Source organism: Elephantulus edwardii, unplaced genomic scaffold (genome assembly GCF_000299155.1).
Source record: "Elephantulus edwardii isolate Elephantulus edwardi_28Jun2011 unplaced genomic scaffold, EleEdw1.0 scaffold00232, whole genome shotgun sequence".
Lineage (NCBI taxonomy): Eukaryota > Metazoa > Chordata > Mammalia > Macroscelidea > Macroscelididae > Elephantulus > Elephantulus edwardii.
Window position 1 is genome coordinate 414,844 of NW_006399982.1, and position 22,021 is coordinate 436,864.

Here is a 22,021-nt window from a genome sequence, read left to right on the forward strand (position 1 = left end):
AGGATTGGTGGAAGAATCATCAACAACCGGCGTTATGCAGATGACACAACCCTGCTTGCTGAAACTGAGGAGGACTTGAAGCACTTTCTGCAGAAGGTCAAAGATTGCAGTCTTCAGTATGGATTGAAGCTCAACATCAAGAAAACAAAGATTTTCACCACTGGGCCAATGGGCAGCATCAGTATGGATGGTAAAGAGATTGAGACAGTTAACAGTTTTAGTTTACTTTGTTCCACAGTAAACACTCTTGGTAAAAGCAGCCAGGAAACCAGGAGACGAATTGCATTGGGAAAGTCAGCTGTAAGGGACCCTTCAAGCGTACTGAAGAGCAATGATGTCAGGCTGAAGACTAAGGTGCGCCTGATCCAGGGTATAGTCTTTGTAGTTACATGCTATGTATTAGAGAGCTGGACTGTGAATAGGGATTATAGAAAGAGAATTGATGCCTTTGAGCTGTGGTGCTGGAGAAGAGTGTTGAATATACCATGGACTTATAGAACAAACAGGTTTGTCTTGGAGAGGGTGAAGCCAGAATGCTCCTTGGAGTCAAGGGTTCTGAAGCTTCATCTGACATACTTTGGATATGTTGCCTCTGGTCCTTGGAGAAGGACATCCTGTTTGGAACAGTGGAGGGACGGTGCAGGACAGAGAGGAAGACCCCAGATGAAATGGATCGATACTGTGAATGGAGTGGTGGGAACGAGTGTGTTTGAGACAGCGAGGCTCACACAGGATAGAATGGCATTTAGGGCTCTCGTACATAGAGTCGCTATGAGTCACAATCAACTCAATTGCACATAACAACAACAACACATATAACTAAATGTATAACTAACTAACTATATATTTATAATCACCATATATATATAAACATATACATATAGTTTTTGTTGTTGTGTGCTGTCGAGTCTAATTCATAGTGACCCTATGAACAGCCATCCTGAAACCTGCTCCCTTCCACAAAAACAGAAAGATTGTTAATTTAGAACCGTGAAGTACATAACAACACAGGGGACTTGAGCAAACACAGTACGTAAAAGAAATCAGTCACAAAAAAGAATTCTACCTTCTTTTCACTAGCTCCAAGTAGCTGCAAAGAAAACACTAAACTTCTCAGTATGTGTTTTAGGTGTATCATCAGGAAAGGCCAGTCTGTGGTGAAAAAAATCACTTAAAATCATTCTTGAGAAAGTAGGAGGTCAGAAAAAAGAGGATACTCAGTGGAGAAACACGATAGCTACAATAATGGGCTCAAAGAGCAGGTATTACGAAGCTGTGTACAATCAAGTAGTGTTTGGTTCTGTTCTGGATCTCTGTGAGTAATGGCTTCCTTTGAAGGCACCTAACAACAACAAGTATAAGATTTCCGATGGCTCCTTTCTGTCCACAAAGCAAACACTAAACTTCTTGACTTGCTAAGGAGATCGCTCATCCTTCTCCCTCAGAGCTGCTGGAGAATTCCAACTGCCTGAGGTGTGTGCCTTTGAGTTTTCCCAGCACAACTCCCTATCGATAAGCCACACCACTAGAGCATACTTTTCAAAGGGTGAATGACCAGATTTTATAAAGTCCTACAACTATTTTATTTCCTGTTTGCTAGCAGCAATTTTAGAAGAAAGTAAAATCCAAGAAGCCTGACTCTTGAACACTTAACATTTAAAATCTTAACTCCAATTCACAAGTTTTCTTTAGGTTTGAGCTCCGTTCTCGAGTGTTCTTTGAGAAATTGTTCTCTAAGCACTTGCCAGCTATACCTGAGCTACATTTCTTTACGTAAAAAAAAGAAACGGTTTTTCTGTATTGGATATCAATTTAATTTTTCTACTTTTTAAAATAGCTGATTGTTTGCTTAATATAATCAAGTTCTAGTTCTCTTTAAGCATATAGGGGGAGAGGGAATGAAAAAAATCTAACTCCACATCCTCTGCTTCTATTCTTAGCTTCTAAGATAGGTGTACCTATGTTTTTATAAAGATATATAGCCAATCTTTTTTTGTTTGTAGAAGGAGACTATGAAAGAGGGTCAATACATGAAATGCATATTGATTAATTTCCAATTTTCTCCATTATTTGATTACAAGAACATTGGAAGTTATATCTAACTCTGGAGACATTTGCTTCTATTTAGTAAAGCTAAACTACCTACATTTCTATTACAAAGTAATTAATAAGTATACAAAACTGAATAAAGAATTGGTTAAAAGTCAAGGTAAAATCTAAATAAGAAGAGTCACCAATGACATGTGTAGCACAATTACTCATATTAAAGGCCATGCCTCGTAATAGATTTTTTAAATTTATGTCTCAAACTGATGCACTTTCAGCAGAAAAATAGAACAGAGAAAAATACACAGAAAATTTAAAATAGGTGAGGCAAGAAGAAACGTAAAACAATTTTGTTGTTGCTTTTATAGTGCTCCCTATTTATTATAGGAGAACACATTACTTTAAAATGCTTGCTCCAAACTCTTCTTAGTACCAGCCAGGAAGTGAAAAGATGAATTGCATAAGAAGAATCTGCTGTCAAAGACCTCTCCAAAGTACTGAAGGGTAATAACGTCAGTCTGGAGACTAAGGTACACCTGATTCAGGCCATGGTCTTTGCAATTACTTGCTAGGCATCAGAAAGCTGGACAATGACTAGGGAAGATAGGAGAATCTATGCCTTTGATTGGTGCTGAAGAAGAGTATTGAATATACCAGGGGCTGCTAGGAGAACAAACAGGTTTTCCTTACAAAGGGTAAAACCAGGCTGCTACTTGGAGGCAAGGATTCTGAAGCTTCATCTGACATACTTTGGACATGTTGCAAGGAGGGTCCAGTCCTTAGAGAAAGAAGGATGTTGTGCTGGGGAGTGTGTTGTGGAGGGACAGCACAAGGGAAGAAGACCCTCAATTATATGGATTGATTCAGTGACTGGGGTAATGGCGATAGGTGTGTCAGAGACAACTGACACAGGATAGAACAGGGTTTAAAGCTGTTACAGATAGGGTCACTATGAGTCACAGGCAACTTGACAACACATAACAACAACAAGAAGAAGATGTGGAAATAAAACAAAAGACCAGTTCTAATTCACAGTAACTATATGTATGTCCGAATATATCTGTGCACCATAAGGTTTCCGATGTCTGGTTTTTTTTTTTAAAAAAAAAGATAAAGACTTTCTCCCATGGTGCCTCTGATAAGTGTGTGGCTAGTAACTGGGAATATTAATCCACTAGACTACCCAGGGATACCAATGAATGAAATATAAATGAATGGAGATGACATCAAGCATGTATTACTCCCCACTAGAGTAAAAACATACTGTCTGAATCCTAACATTATTATCCCACTAAGCATATTGCTTCATTCATGTCAACTGCTTTACAGATATTAATGATGAATGGAAATTGAAATTGGATAAATGCAACTAACTCGGCTCTGACCACAATTAGATTCTCTCTATTCAGCAAGGTTTCCAAGTCAACCTGTCAAGACTCATCAATTTTGTATAGTACACCCAGACAGAATTTTTGAAAACTATGGGCATTTTACCATAATCTAGGATGTCTTCAGGTATTTTTCCACAGAACAAGAAATGTTACATTATTGTAGTATTGAAGATAAAAAAATGAATCATCATTATTCTGGGAAAGAAATTATACTAAGACTTTTGTATTACAGTTTAAGCATTAACATGTATTAGGTTTAATCTATGCCTGTTTAGGATTCTATAATCATCAAGCAACATCATTCATTCTACAGAGTTTAACTTTAATTATAGTTTAGGTAACTATTAAGAACAATTTTCTATGGCTGTGCCTGACAAAAAGGAGGACTAGACATAGTCAGAACATGTAATACTCTAATCACAGAGTTAAACTACATTCTTACATTGCGGGTGCTGTAGAGTCAAGTCCAATTCAGAGTGACTATATGAACAACAGATACAAACTTTGCCATATTCTGTGTCATCCTCCTCACCTCTGATAAAGATACCTTTGTGTCCATTCTTACAATCACTGTGTCAATCCACCTTGTTGAGGGTTCTCCTTTCCTTTACTGACCTTCCATCCTTCCAAGCATGATGTTCTTTTCTAAGCAAAGGGCCCCTCCTAACAGCATGCCCTAAATCTGTGAGATGAAGCTTCATCTCTTTATCTCTAAGGAGCACTCTGGTTACACTTTTCCCAAGACATACTTGTTCATTCTTTTGGCAGTCCACAGGATATTCAATGCTCTTCTTCAAAACCACAAAAGAAAGGCACCAATTCTTATGTTACCCTTATTTACTGTTCAATTTTTAGATGCATAGCAAGTAATTGAAAAAACCATGGCTTAGATCAGGTACACCTTGGTCTTTAAAATTACATCACTGCTCCTCGACACTTTAGAGAGATCTTAACAGGAGATTTTCCCATTGTGACAACTTCAATATTGTCTCCATTTTACATGATGTTGTCTATTGACTTAATGGTGAATTTTTCGGTTTTTTGGATGTTGAGCTGAATTCCATTTGAAGGCTTTAGTCTCAGATCTTCTGCAGCAATAATCTCAAGTTCTTTTCATTTTCAGCAAGTAAGGTTGTGCCATTTGCATTATGCAGGTTGTTGAGGAGTCTTCCTCTGATTTTGATGCGACATTCCTCTAAGAGTCCAACTTCTCAAATGCTTTGAAATTTGAACAAGTATGGAGAAAGTATACAGCTCAGGAGCACACATTCTTCAATTTTAATTAAGCAATGTTTCTTTCTTCTGTTCAGACAACAGCCTTTTGATCTAGGTACAGGTTTAACATAAGTGCAATTAAGTGTTCAGAGATTCCCATTCTTCCCAATATTATTGTTATAATCAACACAGACAAATGGCTTTGCTTAGTCTAAGACCCGAAGAGACATTCTTTTGGTATACTTTTAGTTAAGATCCATCTGATATCAGCAATGATATTCTTGTTGCCAAATTATCACTTGCCCTCTACCCTCCCAAGCATCATTCTCTCTCCAAGGACCAGTCATTCCTTGGAACATGCCCAAAGTATGTCAGATAAAGCTTCAAATTCCTTGCCTCTAAGGAACAGCCTGGTTTCACCCTCTTTAAGATAAACTCTGTTTGTTTTCCTAGCAGTCTATGGTATAATCAATACTCTCCTCCCGCACCACATCTCAAAGGCATCAAATGGCAACGGCCAGAAACATTTTTTGGGTACCACTCAGTCAAGCCTGACTCATAGTGACTCTCTCTATATATAACAGATATTGCAATATCCTCATTATCTCTGCTGTACTTAAACCATTGTTGCAGTCACTGTGTACTTAATCTCATTGAGAATCTTCACCCTCACCACCAATCCTCCACTTTTAAGAATGATATTCCCTTCCGAGGTCCAGCATCCTCTCACAACATGTCTAAAGCATGAAGGTAGCTGTTGTGTGATGCACCAAAACCTTTGCCAGCATGGTCTTCCCACAGCTGGGCGGGCCATATATGACGACGCCTTGAGGAAGATCAATGACGATCTGCTTGTACAGCTCGAAGTGAGTGAGTGGGAGCTCCACAGCTTCACACACCTCCTGCTTCAGGATGTCCATTCTCCCAATGTCTGCGTGCATCATGCCTGGCTTCCGCTCTGAGGTGAGCATCATGATGCTGCTGTTAACCTCAGGAGGCAGCACGTCCACCAAGGTGTCGCTGTGCCTGTCGAAGGCCAGTGAGGCACACTGGGCTTCAGCAGCTCTAGATCGATGGTGCTCAGGATGCACACGGAGTAGCTGGTGCCTGTGGTGGAACCCACAATGGCTGGACTGTGAGCCACTGCCTCCAGGCACTGCACCGTGACCAGAGGGATGCTCTGGATCCACTTCACTTCCTCCTGTGCATGGAGGAATTCCTTCTTCAGGTTCTTCTCATCCTTGATGTACTCCTCCTGCACCTCCAAGAACTCCAGCTCTTGTTGCAGCTTCGTGTAGTGGCTGGACAGGTCCTCAAAGTCCTCAGGATCAGGGCAAAGGAAGGAGAGCCCAGTCTGGGGCTGGGATTCAGCCAGTGATGGAATCTCATCCTGAGTTTTTTCCACCAAAATGCCTATCTCCTCCATAGTGACCCAACCTGCTACTGTGTAGCCCAGCGAAACGCAGTCTTCACTTCTGCAGATGCAACCATTCTTGCTTTTAACAAACACACTAGTCATACCTCTTACAAAATATCATCAGTCAGACCAAGATGAGATCTGACCATTAACTTTTCATATGAAAGTTCAAGTTTAAGCTGAAGCAAAGGAAAACAAGTATGTAAGAGTCAATCGACTTTATCATTGACTGCTAGGAGAAGAAACAGATTTGTCCTAGAGAGAGTGAATCCAGGCTGCTCCTTGGAGGCAAAGATTCAAATCTTCGTCCAGCATACTTTGGACATGTTGCAAGACAAGATCAGCCCTTGAAGAGGGACATCATATTTGAAAGGGTAGAGGGACAGCGCAAGAGAGGAAAACCCTCGATGAGATGGATTGATTCAGTGACTGCAGTCATGGGGGGTAGGTATGTCAGAGACAATAAGGTTTGCACAGGATAGAGCAGGGTTTAGAGCTGCTATACATAGGGTCATTATGAGTCACAGGTGACTCAAAGGCACATAACAACAATGACAACGAAGCATCTTGAGTATATCCATGTGAATTCAGAGATCAGTTTGAGAATAGAGTGAGTATACCTAACATTAATGACCAAAGACCAAACAAGCTGTGGATGACATGAAAGATGTCATAAAAATGGAAAGAAAGGGTAAAAAATGCATGCCATATGTGACTCTGCAAGCTGTTTCAAAACAGAGAGTAGCTAAAGTGAGTGGAAGAAATGAAGAGAGCTGATTCCAAAGGGTGGCTAGAGGAGACCAACCTATGTATTATCAAGAATTGTGCAAAGACCTGGAACTAGAAAATGAAAAGGGAAGCACACACTCAACATCTGTAAAAGCAGAAAGGACTGAAATACCAATTCAAGCTTCCCAGTTATAGGATGGAGTTTGTAGGCAAAATACTGAATGATGCAGGAAGCATCAAAAGGTGGAGGGGACACTCAATTACCATAGTCAAAAAGAAGTGGTCAGTCACCAACCATTTCAGAAGATGGCACATGACCAAGAACCAAGAGTCCAAGCTACATCAAAGGTGTTGACAGAACACAAGGCTGTGGAAGTAACGAAATACCACTTGAGATGTTTCTTCAAACCTATGCAGCACTGAAAGTGCTTACTCATTATACCAAGAAATTTAGAAGATAGTTACTTGACCAGCCAACTAGAAGAAATGCGCATTTATGCCCTCATTGCAGAGTTGATGAAATAATTTCCAGTTAAACAGATCTTATTATATTATGAGAGCTGTTTTCCTGCAACTGTGAGAGCTTGGAGGGGAAAGGCCTTACTATACGAAATGGCATTATATGATTCTAAGGACCACGAAGGACCACGTAGGACCATTCTAAGGTAGTGGTTAACCATCTGGATGCTAACCGAAAGGTCACTCATTTAGATACCTCAGCAGCTCTGCAGGAGGAAAGGACATGGTAACATGCTCCTGTAAAGAATTAAGCTTTGAAAGCCTTATGGGGAAGGTCCTCCCTGTCCTCCCGGGATGCTGTGAGTTGGAATGGACTCAATGGCCCACAATAACAACATACCAACTGCACAAGCACATCTGCACATAGCTGATACACAATAAATTATATTAACTTTAAGAGAATAGTTGCAAGAAGATGTGCTGCAATCCCAAGGTCACGTGGTTCGAAGTCACCAGCTGCTCCGTAGGAGAAGGATGGGCAATCTCCTCCTGTGCCTTTAATTACACTGAAAATCCACTGGAGGGTCAGCTATGGGTTGGTTCTGACTTGACAGTACACAACAACAACAACAAGAGAATTTCAGAAAACTCTTGTGGCCTAGTGGTAAGAATCTGCATTGCAATTCCAAACGAACATGGTTCGAATCCGCCAGCTGCTCCACAAGAGAAGGATGGGCAATCTCCTCCCATGCAATTAACTGCCTCTGAAAACCAACTGGACGTTCAGCTATGAGTCAGTTCTGACTAAATTGTACACAACAAGAAGCCTCGAAGGGGTAAGTATATAGAAGCCAGAGGAGGACACTTAGCTTTGAACCTCCAAGATGTCTTCCATTTCAACAAGTATAGGATGAAATAAAAATGACCTCTCATGTCCAATAGTGAACAGTAAATTCTTCTCATCGTTTTAACTCATTCCGACCTAAATAATACAGGAAGCGGAAGTGTTGAAGCTCTCTGGTGATGGAGGTCACAAAGAGCTGCACTGTTAGCCCAAAGATTATATCTCTTTAATACACCATCAGCTCTGCAGGAGAAAGATGGGCAACCCCTCCACTATCATTTATAGCTTCTGAAAACCTACTGGAAAATGAGTAATAAGTCAGTTCCTACTGGATGGCAATGAGATTTTCTTTGGTTTTGAGGTGTTTTTTGTTTGTTTCAAATTTTTTATTGCCTCATTTGATTTATTAGAAATTCTAAGATTGTTTTTAGAGTAGTATTACTAGATGAGAGAGTCTATAAAACATCATTTATTGCTAAATGATACAAGGTAATACTTTTTAAAATAACATTGGATTCTAGAAACTATGAAAACCCATTTTTAATAGCATAAAAAAGATGGACTCTGGTCACTTAATGATAAGGTGTTGCACTGTCAACTCAAAGGCACGTGGTTCGAATCCGCCAGCTGCTCTGCAGAAGATGGGCAATCTCCTCCTGTGTGATTTACTGCTTCTAAAAACCCACTGGAGGCTCACTATGAGTCAGTTCCAACTCAGTGGTACACAACAACAAAAACACCACCACCACCATGAAAGAGAAAAAAAAAGGCTGTTATTATAAATTAGAGAGTAATAAAAGCTAATGAATATTACCACTTTGGAACATTATATAAATTAGAAATCTATTAGGAATATGAAGTACAAAGCCCTTGCACAATATTTACTAATTAGGAGTTTGTACCCTAGAAGGTCTGCAGATGTCATTTTCACTTGAGCTTTCTGATATGTTATATAAATAACTATCCCTCTACATTATTTGTACATAATTATAAGAAATGGATGATCCATTATGTGAGTAAGAATACTGTAAAATTTAAAGTGCTGACTTTTTTTACATAAACTTTGACTCACCCTGCAGTTCAATTAACATCAGGAGGATGCTGGACTGAAGAATTTTAGACCCACTTTACTCCTACTGTTTCAGAATCTACATTTTTAAACAATATTGCCAGGAAGTTTTAACACATTTGAGTTAGAAAAGCAATGACCTATGATGCCAGTATTATGATCTGCTTTTAGGATGAGAGCGTTTCTCAATTACATGGTGTGAAACCTCAGTCAATCTATAAAGCATCCAAAAATGGATTCCTGTTTGGTGTTTTTTCCATATCCTCATTAGGCATTCCTCTACTCAACTGTCTTGTGAAATGCACACCTTCGATGGATTTATTTTGTATCACTGCAGCCTATTTTAGAAAACATAATCCTGGAAGACAGAGATTCCTTCAAATAATACTTATAATGACTAATTGGAGGGTTCTCTGGTGGCCTAGTGGTAAGAAACTATGCTATGATCTGAAAGGTAGGCATTTCAAATCTACCAGCTACTCTGCCAAAGAAAAATTAACAACCTCATCCCATGAGATATACTGACTCTGAAAAGACCCTGGAGGGTCAGCTCTGGGTTGCTTCTGACTCAGTAGCACACACAACAATAAAAGAATATTTATTTTATTATTTAATAAATTATAGTTATTTTATGTCTACTAAAAAGCTATTTTAGATTTATCTTGAGAAATAGTTTTGATGATGCCAGAATTTGGCAAGAACAAGAGAAAAACTCTTCTTGTACAGCTCATAGTAAGAAGCTCTCAACAGCAGTAATCCTGAAGATAAAGGCTCCTGGAATTGAAAAGAAGGGGGAAAATATAAACCCTTTTCATTCTTTAATATTCTTGAGTACTGTGAGTGCATTCTCATGAGAGTCTATGTGAATTTGATCTGGAATTACACAGAGGGAGAAAAAAATTCTTCTTCTTTGTTTTTTACTGACATGAGGTTAAAAATTTCAATATATAATGTTAAAAGGACAGGAGGAAGTCTTGAAATGCAAGAAAGGACAAACCAAATTAATACATCCTATCAGAAAAGATGACCTCTCAGGTTGTGGAGGTAGACTCAAAAAACCAAGATTTTAGATATGGTTTTAGACTTTTCAAAATGAGAAATGAAAGCCTTAATAAAACTCTAAGTAAAGGATGACCTACTTAAGAAATCATTTACCTTTCTAATCTTTAAGCACCTGAATTAAATAGTTTAGATTTATAGTCTCTAGACATCGTTAGATTTGATTAAATATGAAAAATGAAAAGTTCACCTGGAATAATATCCTTGTTTAATTTTATTTGTGAAGAAAAAACCTACACCATTTTCTCTGGCCTTAGCAATTATCTATGACAGAATTCTGAATTATCTGCTTTATTGTAAATGCTGTGTTGATAGTTTATTGATGCATCCTTCAGTCATGCTAAAAAAACCTTGAAATGCATGAAAAATCTGAAGATGGCAATTTGGACAGGTGAACAGCCCATTTTCCCTAAGCTGATGTTTAAAAATCAAGAGTCACCAAACATTAATAACAATGAGAGAAGAAAAGATCTTGGATTACCAAGGGCTCTACATACTTCAAAGGGACACTTGAAATCTGCATTTTCATGTATTTAAATTGGACAGTCATGATAAAAGAAGGTGAACAAAACTGTGCATACAGCAAGACGAGGTTAACCTGCTCCTACAAGACAAATCACTGACTAGTAGAAAACAGACATCAAACTCGGTATGGTCTGTTAATTTTTTCATTTAGTATCTGATTCTGATGCTCCTTCTAACATAACTTTGGACATGTTGTAAGGAGGGACCGGTCCTTGGAGAGGGACATCATGCTTTGGAGGGGAAGACCATCTATGAGATGGATTGATTCAGTGACTGGGGTAATCAGGATGAGTGTGTCAGAGGCAGTGTGACTGGCACAGGACAGAGCAGAGTTCAGGGCTGTTGTACATAGGGTTGCTATGAGTCGCAAGCAACTCGACGGCACATAACAACAACAACAACATGTGTTGATGAGATGGATTAATTCAGTGACTGGGGTAATGGGGGGAAGATGTGTCAGGCAGTGAGATTGGCACAGGCTGGAGCAGGGTTTAGGACTGTTATACACAGGGTTGCTATGAGTCACAGGAGACTCGATGGCACATAATAACAACAACATCTGTCCCTGATAGCCTCTCCTAGATTCATTTCATTGTCCTATGCCTAAGATACCACAAATTCTTGTAAACACAGATTGGAGTTAAGCTCGTAACTGTGTTCCATGATCTCCCTACATTCAGTAGTCAAGAATATGTATCTATTCTTATTTCACCTCCTTTGAAACGCAGACTTTAGGGAATAGGGCTGCTTTTTTCCTTCTACTATGAAAATGGTTTCTCTAAACAGGTGTATCAGGTAAGAGTCAGTTCTGTTACCTGTGGATTCAGATGATTGTTCTATAAAATAAAAAGTATTCATTTTCATTAAAAGCCTTCACTTACATAAATTTTCCCTATAAAAGTATTTAACCACTTCACCACCTGTGGTTGTTGTTAGCTGCCGCTGAGTTATGTAGGACCCACAGCAACCCACAAACAACAGATCTGAACCCCATCCTATCCTGCGCCATCCTCACATTTCCTGACACAATAAATCCCATTGCAGAAGTCAATCCACCTAGTTGAGGGTCTTCCTCTCCTTCACTGACCCTCTCTCTACCTTTTGGAGCATCATGTCCTACGTCAAGGAATAGCCCTTCTTAACAACATGCCTGAAGCATATGAGGCAAAGCATTATCATCTTTGCCTCAAAAGAACATTCCGGCTGCACACTTTCCAAGACCTATTTGTTTGTACTCTTGGCCGCCCATCGGGTGTTCAGTCTCTTCTCCAATATGACAGCTCAAAAATATCAATTCTTCTTCTGTCATCCTTATTCATTGTCCAGCTCTCAAATGCATAGCAAGTGATCAGAAAGACCACACCTGAAACAGACACACCTTAGTCCTCAAATTAATGTCATTACTCCTCAATCATTTGGAGAGGTCCCAAACTGCAGAATGCCAGTTCAACACATGTCATGATGCAGCTATTCACAGTTTCGATATTTTCTCCATCTATGAGGATGTGACCTATTTGTCTCCAGTGGTAAGAATCTTTCTTTTCTTGATATTAAGATGCAATCCATACTGAATGCTGTATTATTTGATCTTCTACAATAAGTTTTTAAAGTTCTCACTTTCAACAAGCAAAATTTTATCATCTGCATAACACAGGTTATTGATGTCTTATTCATGTTGTTGTTATGTTCCATTGAGTCACCTGTGACTCATAATGACTCTTTGTAAAACAGCCCTAAACCCTGCTCTATCCTGTGCCAATTTTACTGTCTCTAACACACCTACCTCCATTATCGCACTCATTGAAATCAGTCCATCTCATAGAGAGTCTCCTTCTTTTGTTCTGTTCTTTCAGCCTTCCAAGCATGACGTCTCCCTCCAAAGACTGGACCCTCCTTACAACATGTCCAAAGTACATCAGATGAAGCTTCAGAATCCTTGCCTCCAAGTAGCAGCCTGGCCTCACCCTCTCTAGGCGAACTTGTTTGTTTTTCTAACAGTCATTGGTATATTCAATACTCTTCTCCAGCACCACAGCTCAAAGGCATCAATTCTTCTAGTATCCCTAGTCATGTTCAGCCTTCTGATGCATAGCAAGTAATTGCAAATACTATGGCCTGGATCAGGTGCTCCTTAGTCTCCAGACTAACATTGTTGCTCTTCAGTATTTTGGAGAGGTCTCTGACAGCAGACCTTCCCATCAAAATATGCTTTTTAATTTCCTGGCTGCTGGTTCCAAGAGTGTTGATTGTGGAACCAAGCAACCTAAAGCTGTCAACAATCTCAGGCTCTTCATCTTCTATCATGATGCTGCCAATTGGTCCAGTGGTGAGAATCTTTGTTTTCCTGATCCTGAGCTTCAATCCATATTAAAGGCTAGTCATTTACCTTCTGCAACAAGCACTTCAGATCCTACTTTCAAAAAGCATGGTTGTGTAATATGTATAATACAGATTGTTGATAAGTCTTCCTCCAATCCTGATGCCACATTTCTCCTCATATCAGCCTCCTGGATAATCTGTTCTGCATATAGATTGAAAAGGTATGGAGATAGGTTACATCCCTGGCATACACCCTTCCCAATTTTGAACCATGCAATGTTTCCTTGCTCTGTTCTGACGACTGCCTCCTGGTCCACAAATAGGTTTCACAAAAGCACAACCAAATGTTCTGGGATTCCCATTCTTCTCAAAGTCAGCCAGTTTGTTGTGGTCCACACACTCAAAAGCCTTTGCATAATCAATGAAACACCAATAGACATTCCTGTGGTACTCTCTGCTTTCAGCCAAGATCTATCTGACAGTAGCTATAATATCCCTAGTACCATGGCCTCTTCTAAACACAGTCTGCACTTCAGGCAGTTATCTGCTGATGTGTTTTCCAGTCATTGTTGGATAATGTACAGCAGGATCTTGCTTGCATGTGATATCAATGATATTGTTCAATAATTTCTGAATTCTGTTTGGTCACCTTTCTTTGGAAGGGGAACAAATATAAATCTTTTCCAGTCAATTGGCCAGGTGGCTGTTCTCCAAATTTCTTGGCACAACTTAGTGAGGACCTCCAGGAAAGAGTGTGTTTGTTGAATATGTCAATTGATATGCCATCAGTTCCTGGGGCCTTGTTTTTTTGCCAGTTCCTTCAGAGCAGCTTGATTGAACTTTTCCTTCATCACCACGGGCTATTGTTCATAATTTGTTTCATGAAATTCTTCTGTGTTCACCAATTCCTTTTGGTGCAATGACTCTTTATACTCTTTCCATCTTATTTTAATGCTTCTTCGATCATTTAATATTATGACCAAAGCACCCTTAAGCATTATAACTCGAGGCTTGAATTTGTTCTTCAGTTCCTTCAGCTTAAGAAATGCTGAGCTAATTCAGCCCCTTTGATTTTCTGACACATTTCATTATGATACCTTACTTTGTCTTCCTGTGCTGCCCTTTGAAATATTCTGTTCACCTCCTTAATATCTTGATTTCTTCCCTTTGCTTTGGCTTCTCAGTGCTCTAGTGCAATATTCACAGAGTCTATCTGATGCCATCTCGGTCTTTTCTTCCTCCTATGTCTTAATAATGACCTTTTTCATTCTTCATAGATGATATTCTTGATATCCTCCCACAGATCGTCTGGTCTTTGCTCATTATAGTTCAAGGCCTCAAACCTGTTCCTGAGATGCTTTTGAAATTCAGGTGGGATTGACTTAAGGTCAAATTTTGGTTACTCTGGACTTGATTTCATTTTCTTGAGCTTCAGCTTGAACCTGCATATGAGTCTTGGTGGTCTGTTCCACAATAAGAACCTGGTTTTCACAGCTGATAATGAGCATCCCCAGTGATCTTTACACAGATGTAATCTATCTGATTCCTATGCATACCATCAGGTGAAATCCATGTGTATAGCCTGTGTTTGTTTCTTATAAAACATATTTATAATGAATAAGTCATTGATGGTGTAAAATTCTATCATTCTAGCTCCAGCTTAATTCCTGTCACCAAGTCCATGTTTTCCAACTACTGATCCTTCTTCTCTGTTCCCAACTTTTGCATTTCAGTCATCCAATATTATTAATACATCTTGATTGTATGTTTGATCAATTTCTGACTGCAAATGTTGGTAGAAATCTTCTATTTCCTCCTCTTTGGCTCTGGTTGTTGATGCATATATTTGAATGATGGTGGTGTTCATTTGACTTTCTTGTATGCATATGGAAATTGTCCTGTTACTCAGCATATTATATTTCAAGGTGGATCTAGAAATGATGTTTTTAACAATGAAAACAACCCCATAACTTGGTATAATCCACAAAGTTAAACATCTTTGAAAGGCAATACAGCATAAATAGATGTTTTTCTGGTATTCTTTACTGTCAGTCAATGTCCATCTGACCTCAAAAATTATAATTGCCACTTGAGAGACCTTTAAAGGAGGGAAATCTCTGTTAAATATAGATTTATACCAGATTGGTTTGTACGTTTATTTTTCTTCCTATCATCCTATGAGATTTCATGGGTTCCTTAAGGGTACAAAATTTACTTTAAGTGAATTCCTCTAGACATCCCATATCCAAATCCCATGGACAACATTACTATTGTTGATAGGTGCCACTGAGTTCATAGTGACCCTATGAAGAACAGATCAGAATCCCACTCCAGGTTGCACCATCCTCATAATCTCCACCAAGCTTGAGCTAATTGTTAAAGTCACTTTTATATACTGAGTATGGAAAGCATTAGCAATGTCAAATTTTGGACCATTTTCAGCCTACAATAGTGAATAGCCTGTGGTTCATGCTAAATAAAGAGTATAATTGTTGTTGTTAAGTGTTGTCAAGTCACAGATGACTCATAGTGTTCTTATGAGCAAAAAGACCTGAACACTTGTATAACTTTCATCTTTTCTCCACGTTCATAGGGTTTCGTAAGGCAAGCTGTTTTGGAAGTGGATGCCATTCCTGCTTCCAAACTGTATTAATCGGGAAGCTCCACCAAGTACTGTCCACCATGGGTAACCATTATCACATGTGACACATGAGTGTTACAGTGTTTAGCATCACAGCAACCACGAATTACATCTGTACATCAAATTGAAAACTAGTGCTATACTACTTAGAAGAACGTTTGACTCATAACAATTAAAACTTAGCCCGAAGGCCCAACTATCTTTTTTAAATATGAGGTCAAATCTGATCAGCTCATGTGCAATTGTGAACGAAACACAAAACCAAGCAGACATCCAGCACCCAAGCTTCAACCAAAACAGGAAAACACACCTTTGTAGACTCCACAACTGCTCCACACATCTTCCCAAAGTGGATACCAGCTCCAAATGGGTGACCCACTGCCTTTTTAAATACAAGGCCAAATCTAATCAGAGTATAGTAGTCTTCTAATTTCCCCAAATCTCATGGTAACTCCATACTCCACAAATAATACTTACTAGGGAAGAGAGCCTAAAATCCTAGAAAGAACTTTATGTCATTCAGCTCAAAGTACCCATCCTACAAAAACAATTTGCTTAGTATAGAAACTTCTCCAGCATTTGTACTTGTAAAATGATTTATCTGTAATGTACTGTCCATTACAGCATCTAGATGTAACGTCTGAACAACACCTAGATGGGTGCATGGCCCAGCAATATCAACCGAGCCCAATAAATACCTATGGGTTAAATAAAATGCTTGTTCCTTTCCATTCTCTCTGGTTTACACACGAATGGTGTACTCATGCATTTTAACACTATTAAATACTAATTACAATAAGAAAAAAATCAGCCAAACAAACTTATAAATTAATTCATATTCATCGACTATTCTAATTTCAGCAGATCTTTTCATTCATTCAAGGAACTAGGAGGAAACTCCTGCTCTTTCACACTCTATTATTAAAGAGGATGATTATGAGAGATTTTTTTTAAGATAAAGTTGGGGAAAGATCATTAATTACTTAAAGCTTATGTAGGGACACCTCTCTAAGATTCTGCTGGGTTGTTAATCCTACTGCCCAGGAAATCCATGTCGCAAGCAATACAGGGAAGCTCCAGTAAATATGTGAAGGTGAGCAGGAGAGGGTGAAATGGAAGGTGAAGGAGCTGAATTAGCAGATGTTCAAGTGTTGAGATCTCAGAAATAATGGAGTCTTCCAATGAACATCTGAGGTGTGGCCTTGCTGGTAAGGCAGAATTCCACAAGGTAACTTGTCTTACAAATTTTTCATAGGTTGTGGGTAAGTTAAATCTCTATCCTTATGGAAATCCATTAGTGTGCTGAAAGCTCAGAGGAAATAAAGGAAAAAAGCCACATGTGCATCCATGCTTGATTTTTCCATATGTTTGCTATTCAACAAAATCACAATGAGTGATGAGTCCTAGAGCTATTTACCATATATAGGAGAGCTTTTTGAATTTTTCTAACCCAGTAGTGAAAATAATTGTCATTCAAAAAGGATAAGAGAAGTCATTGTTAGAAAAAGGCTACAATTATTTCTCTGATAGCTTAAATCTACTTTGGAATACAAACTTTTCACTGAATTTAAGATAAATTCTGATTATGAACTCTATTCTGACTCTGAACACTAGTTCAATATATTTATCTGCTACAAGTTAAGGATGACAACCTAATTTGCAACAAACTTATAACAATAAATATTAACTTAGCTAATAAGTGTGCAGTGAATTGTAAGGGGGAAAGAACAGATAAGAGCATAAGCACTTGCTATCTTGCAGGTGCTTACAACAGGGTAAGAGGATGCTAGTACACATAGGACTGTGGTTAACATTCTCAACTTGCTCAGACTCACGATCAACACTCTTGGTAGAAGCAGTCAGAAAATCAAAAGGCTAATTGCTTTTGGGAAGTCTCCTATCAGAGACTTCTCCAGAGTGCTACAATGTCAGCCCAGAGACTAAGATGCACCTGATCTAGGACGTGGTCTTCTCAAATGTTTGCTATGTATGTGAGAGCTGGACAACAACTAAGGATGACAGAAGAAGAATCAATGCCTTTGAGTTGTGGTGTTGGAGATGAGCATTGAATGGACTATAGATTGCCAAGCAAACAAACAGATCTGTCCTGAGAGGGTGAAACCAAGTTGCTCCTTGGAGGCAAGAATTTGGAAGTTCTGCCTCACATACTTTGTGCATGTTTCCAGAAAGGACCAGTCCTCAGAGAAGGATATCATGCTTGGGAAGGTAGAGGGTCAGAGCAGAAGAGGAAGCCCTTGGATGAGATGGTTTGACATAAGGAAATGTAATGGGGTCTGGTATGTCAGAGATGGTGACATTAGCTCAGGACAGGGCATGATTCAGAGCCACTGGTTCATATGGCCACTTTGAGTCATAGCTAACTTGATGGCACATAATAACAACAACATATGGAGATTATATCACACAATTACCCATTTCTATCTGCTTGAATTCTATCCCTTCTTAGTCTCCTATATCCTAATTCCTTAAAGACTCAGCTGAAACCCTATGAAAAACCTTGTCTGATAATTGTGGCAGGAAAAACGAATTTTCCATCCAATATTTCAGAACATTTTCTCTCTACTTTTTGATTATTTATAATTTTTATTTTATTATGTTATCATTTGCTCTTCACCTACTGGTAATAAGCTGTGCTGCAATCCTGAAGGCACATAGTTTGTGACCACCACCTGCTCCACTGGAAACGGATGGTTAATCTCCTTCAATGCAATTAACTGCCTCTGAAAATCTGCCGGAGGGTCAGCTATGGTTTGGTTCCAACTCTATGGAATACATACTACATGCTTTTGCTACTAAAAGGAAATAAATATCTTTTCCTTTTCAAGATATAAGTTTTACAGAAACTAAATTCAAGGATGAAGAAAGAATTTTTTTAGATGTCAGAAAATAAGAACAATAGCTAATTACAATCAAAGAAGAAATAAATTTGACCTTTGATATTCCACAGCAACATTTAACTCTGCGAAGCAATGGAACAATGCCCACACAATCTTCAAGGAGAGAAAAACATCATCTATGCCTTTAGAAGCCACAAGCACAAATTCAATCAAGCAAACAGCTTTTTTTATATCATGGAAGAATATTGTTCCTATGAGTACTTCTTTAAAAAAAATATCAAGCAGTTCTCGGAAAGATGATGTAAAAGCATTACCATTCAATTTACTGGTGGAACAAAGATTTGAACCATATGTGAGGGTCAAGGTGATAGAAGAAAATAAAAATAGGACTTGCTCTGACCATAGGAGTGAGAATGAATAAGTATGGAAGCTTCCTCCTCTCTAACACTGGGGACCAAATGCAAACCAGTGCAAATATATTAAAGCAACAACAACTAAAACAAAAGTATCTATTTATACTACTTTTACATTAGTAGTGTTATGTGCCACTAAGTACACTATAACTCATAGTGTCCCTGTGAACAATACCCCTGAACTACCTCCTAGTCTGATTCAATCTCACCATCTCTGACACACCTGCCTCCATTGCCCCAGTCACTGTAGAATTTAATATATCCATTATTTCAAAGTAAAACAGTAAGAAAAATTATGTAGTCCTCTTAAACCAGGAGAATGAGGAGAAACAAGGAAGGTATAAAGAAAAGAATACTTACTAATTCTGCCACCCACTGCTTATATTGGAGAACCAAATGATGTTTAAGTAAATAAAAGATACAAACTTGCCAAGTATCTAAAGCAACACATGCACACCAACATAAACAAAAAACAAAATATGGGAAGTTTTCAATACAGACAAGTGGAGACACTTTAAAAAAAATAAAGTAAAATATCACTGTTGTGTCACTAACTCCAGTATCACTGTCTTGCCTCCAGCACTTCAAACCATGCCTGGAGCACACAACTGGCACAGAAATATTTCTTGCATTTTTGAAGTATTGTAATATCTCTGTCTTTCACCCTCTTCCTGCAATCTCTCTCTCTCTCTCTCTCTCTCTCTCACACACACACACACACACACACACACACACACACACACACACACACGTTCACACTGAGAGCTCTGGTGGCCTAATGGGAAGGGCATGCAGAGTGAACTCGTAACTCAAAGGTGACTCTTTTCTGGTGGTTTGAATCCATTAGTGGCTTCTTTGGAGAAAGAAGGATAATTTTCTCTCATGTGATTCACAGCCATGAAAAACCTACTGGCGGGCCAGCTTTGAGTTGGCTCTGACTCCAGCAATGAGATTAGAAGTGCATGCTACAAAGAAAACAATTTTCAAGTTGCATCAATAAGAAATTAGACTCTGCTATTTCTAAAATATGTATTTATAAATACATATTGGTTATAACCAAGTTTTTAAGAAAACTAGAAGACAATAAAAATCTAGTAAGCTAACACTAACAATGAACAAAATTCAGAATCCTAAAAATATTCACAATTGAAAGCAGTGTTCTCCTTTTAAAAAAAAGGCAAAGAGCTGCCTGTTAAAATGCTAAAAATAAATGCACAATAAATATGTTGATTAAAGAGTTTTTATTCAATAGGTATCAAAAATACAGAAATCTCAACTCATGAGTCTCTGGGATGTATAAAAAGAGACACACAAATAATTGCAGTGAATAAATGCAATTCTTTCAGTTCACAATGGCTAACTGGAAAAAAAACAAATGTACAATGTGCAAGATGAAAAGAACATGATAAATAAGGTAATCCAAAATTAAAAAAATATCAAAATGGATCTGGCATTAGGTGTAGTAGATAAGATTTGAGGATGGTGCAGGATCAAAGAGTGATTCATTTGGCCACACATAGGTCACTTTGGGTCAGAGCTGACTTTACTGCATATAACAACAACATTCCAACAAATTAACAAAAATTGATCTTGGCTGTAGTAAAATAGACAACATAAATTCAAACTACGAGAAAAAAAATGTAAATGACCCTAAGACCATAGAATTAGAGATGAATAATAAAAACATAAAATAAAACACAATTATATACAGCTTTAATTATATAGGGCTTTATAGGAGGAATGTGGGATCAGGATTGGAGAAAGACTCATCAATAACCTACATTATGCAGATGACACAACCTTGCTTGCTGAAACGGAGGAGGACCTGAAGCACTTGCTGCAGAAGGTCAAGGACTACAGTCTTCAGGATGGATTGAAGCTCAATATCAGACAACAAAGATTCTCACCACCGGGCCAATTGGCAGCACCATGATAAATAGAGAAGAGATTGAGGTTGTTAACAATTACAGCTTCCTGGGCTCCACAATCAACACTCTTGGCACCAGTAATCAGGAAATCAAAAGAGGAATTGCATTGAGAAAATCTGCAGCCAGGGACCTTTTCAGAGTACTGAAAAGCAACAGATTAAGGATGATAGAAGAATCAATGCCTTTGAATTGTGATGCTGGAGAAGAGTCTTGAACATACATGAACTGCCAAGAAAACAAATAAAGTCTGTCTTTGAGAGGGTGAAACCAAGTTTCTCCTTGGAGGCTATGATTTTGAAGCTCCAGAGGCTTTGATTTTGAAGTTCCATCTCACATACTTTGGGCATGTGGCTGAGAGGACCAATCCTTGGAGAAGGACATGATGCTTGGAAGGGTGGAGGAACAACACAGGAGAGGAAGACCCCAGATGAGATAGATTGATACAGTTACTGGGGCAATGGTGGTTGGTGTGTCAGAATCAGTGAGACTGGCTCAGGATGGGAGGCTTCTGAGCTGCTCTACATCAAGTCGCTATGGGTTGCAGGCAATTTGACAGCACATAAAAACAACGACAGCAGCAATGTATAATAATGTACTTAAGACATATTCAGAGTAAGAAAAAAAAAGCATCAGTACCAAAATTATGGGGTCAAACTCTTGACCATTAGGTTGGTGGCCAGTGTATGCATAACGACTGTGCTAACTCCTCACCGGTTAGCTAGAAGCTAATAATGAATAGAAGCTAATAATGAATATACACTGAATTATAATTAACAAAGTTGAAATAAATGATTGTTTTTTAGTAGATATATGTTTTGTTTTAAATACAATTTTATTTTAATTGTTATTTTAATGAAAGTTTACAGACAAGTTAGATTTCATTCATTCACTTATCCAGCTCATATTTTTAAAAAAAATATTCATTCATTGTTGCACAATTACCTAAAAGTCCCCCTCCCCGTAGTCCTCTCTGCAATGATGTACCTCTTATTCTGGGCTGCTGTCATAAATAAAATGCCTAAATCAATCATGTATTCTTTTCCAACAGTTCTTTCCATCATCTGCTCCAATGCAATGGTCCTTATCTATCCTCTTCTCCTCCCAAACC

General features: G+C 38.5%; 1 protein-coding gene and 1 pseudogene across 3 annotated transcripts in view; both read right to left on the reverse strand.

Moving 5' to 3' along the window:
- The window catches only part of LOC102868470 (fibroblast growth factor 12-like), an 858,601-nt gene that overhangs the window by 121,981 nt on the left and 714,599 nt on the right, over nucleotides 1–22,021 (reverse strand). The window lies entirely within an intron of this gene.
- Nucleotides 5,390–6,078, reverse strand: LOC102852457 (annotated as a pseudogene).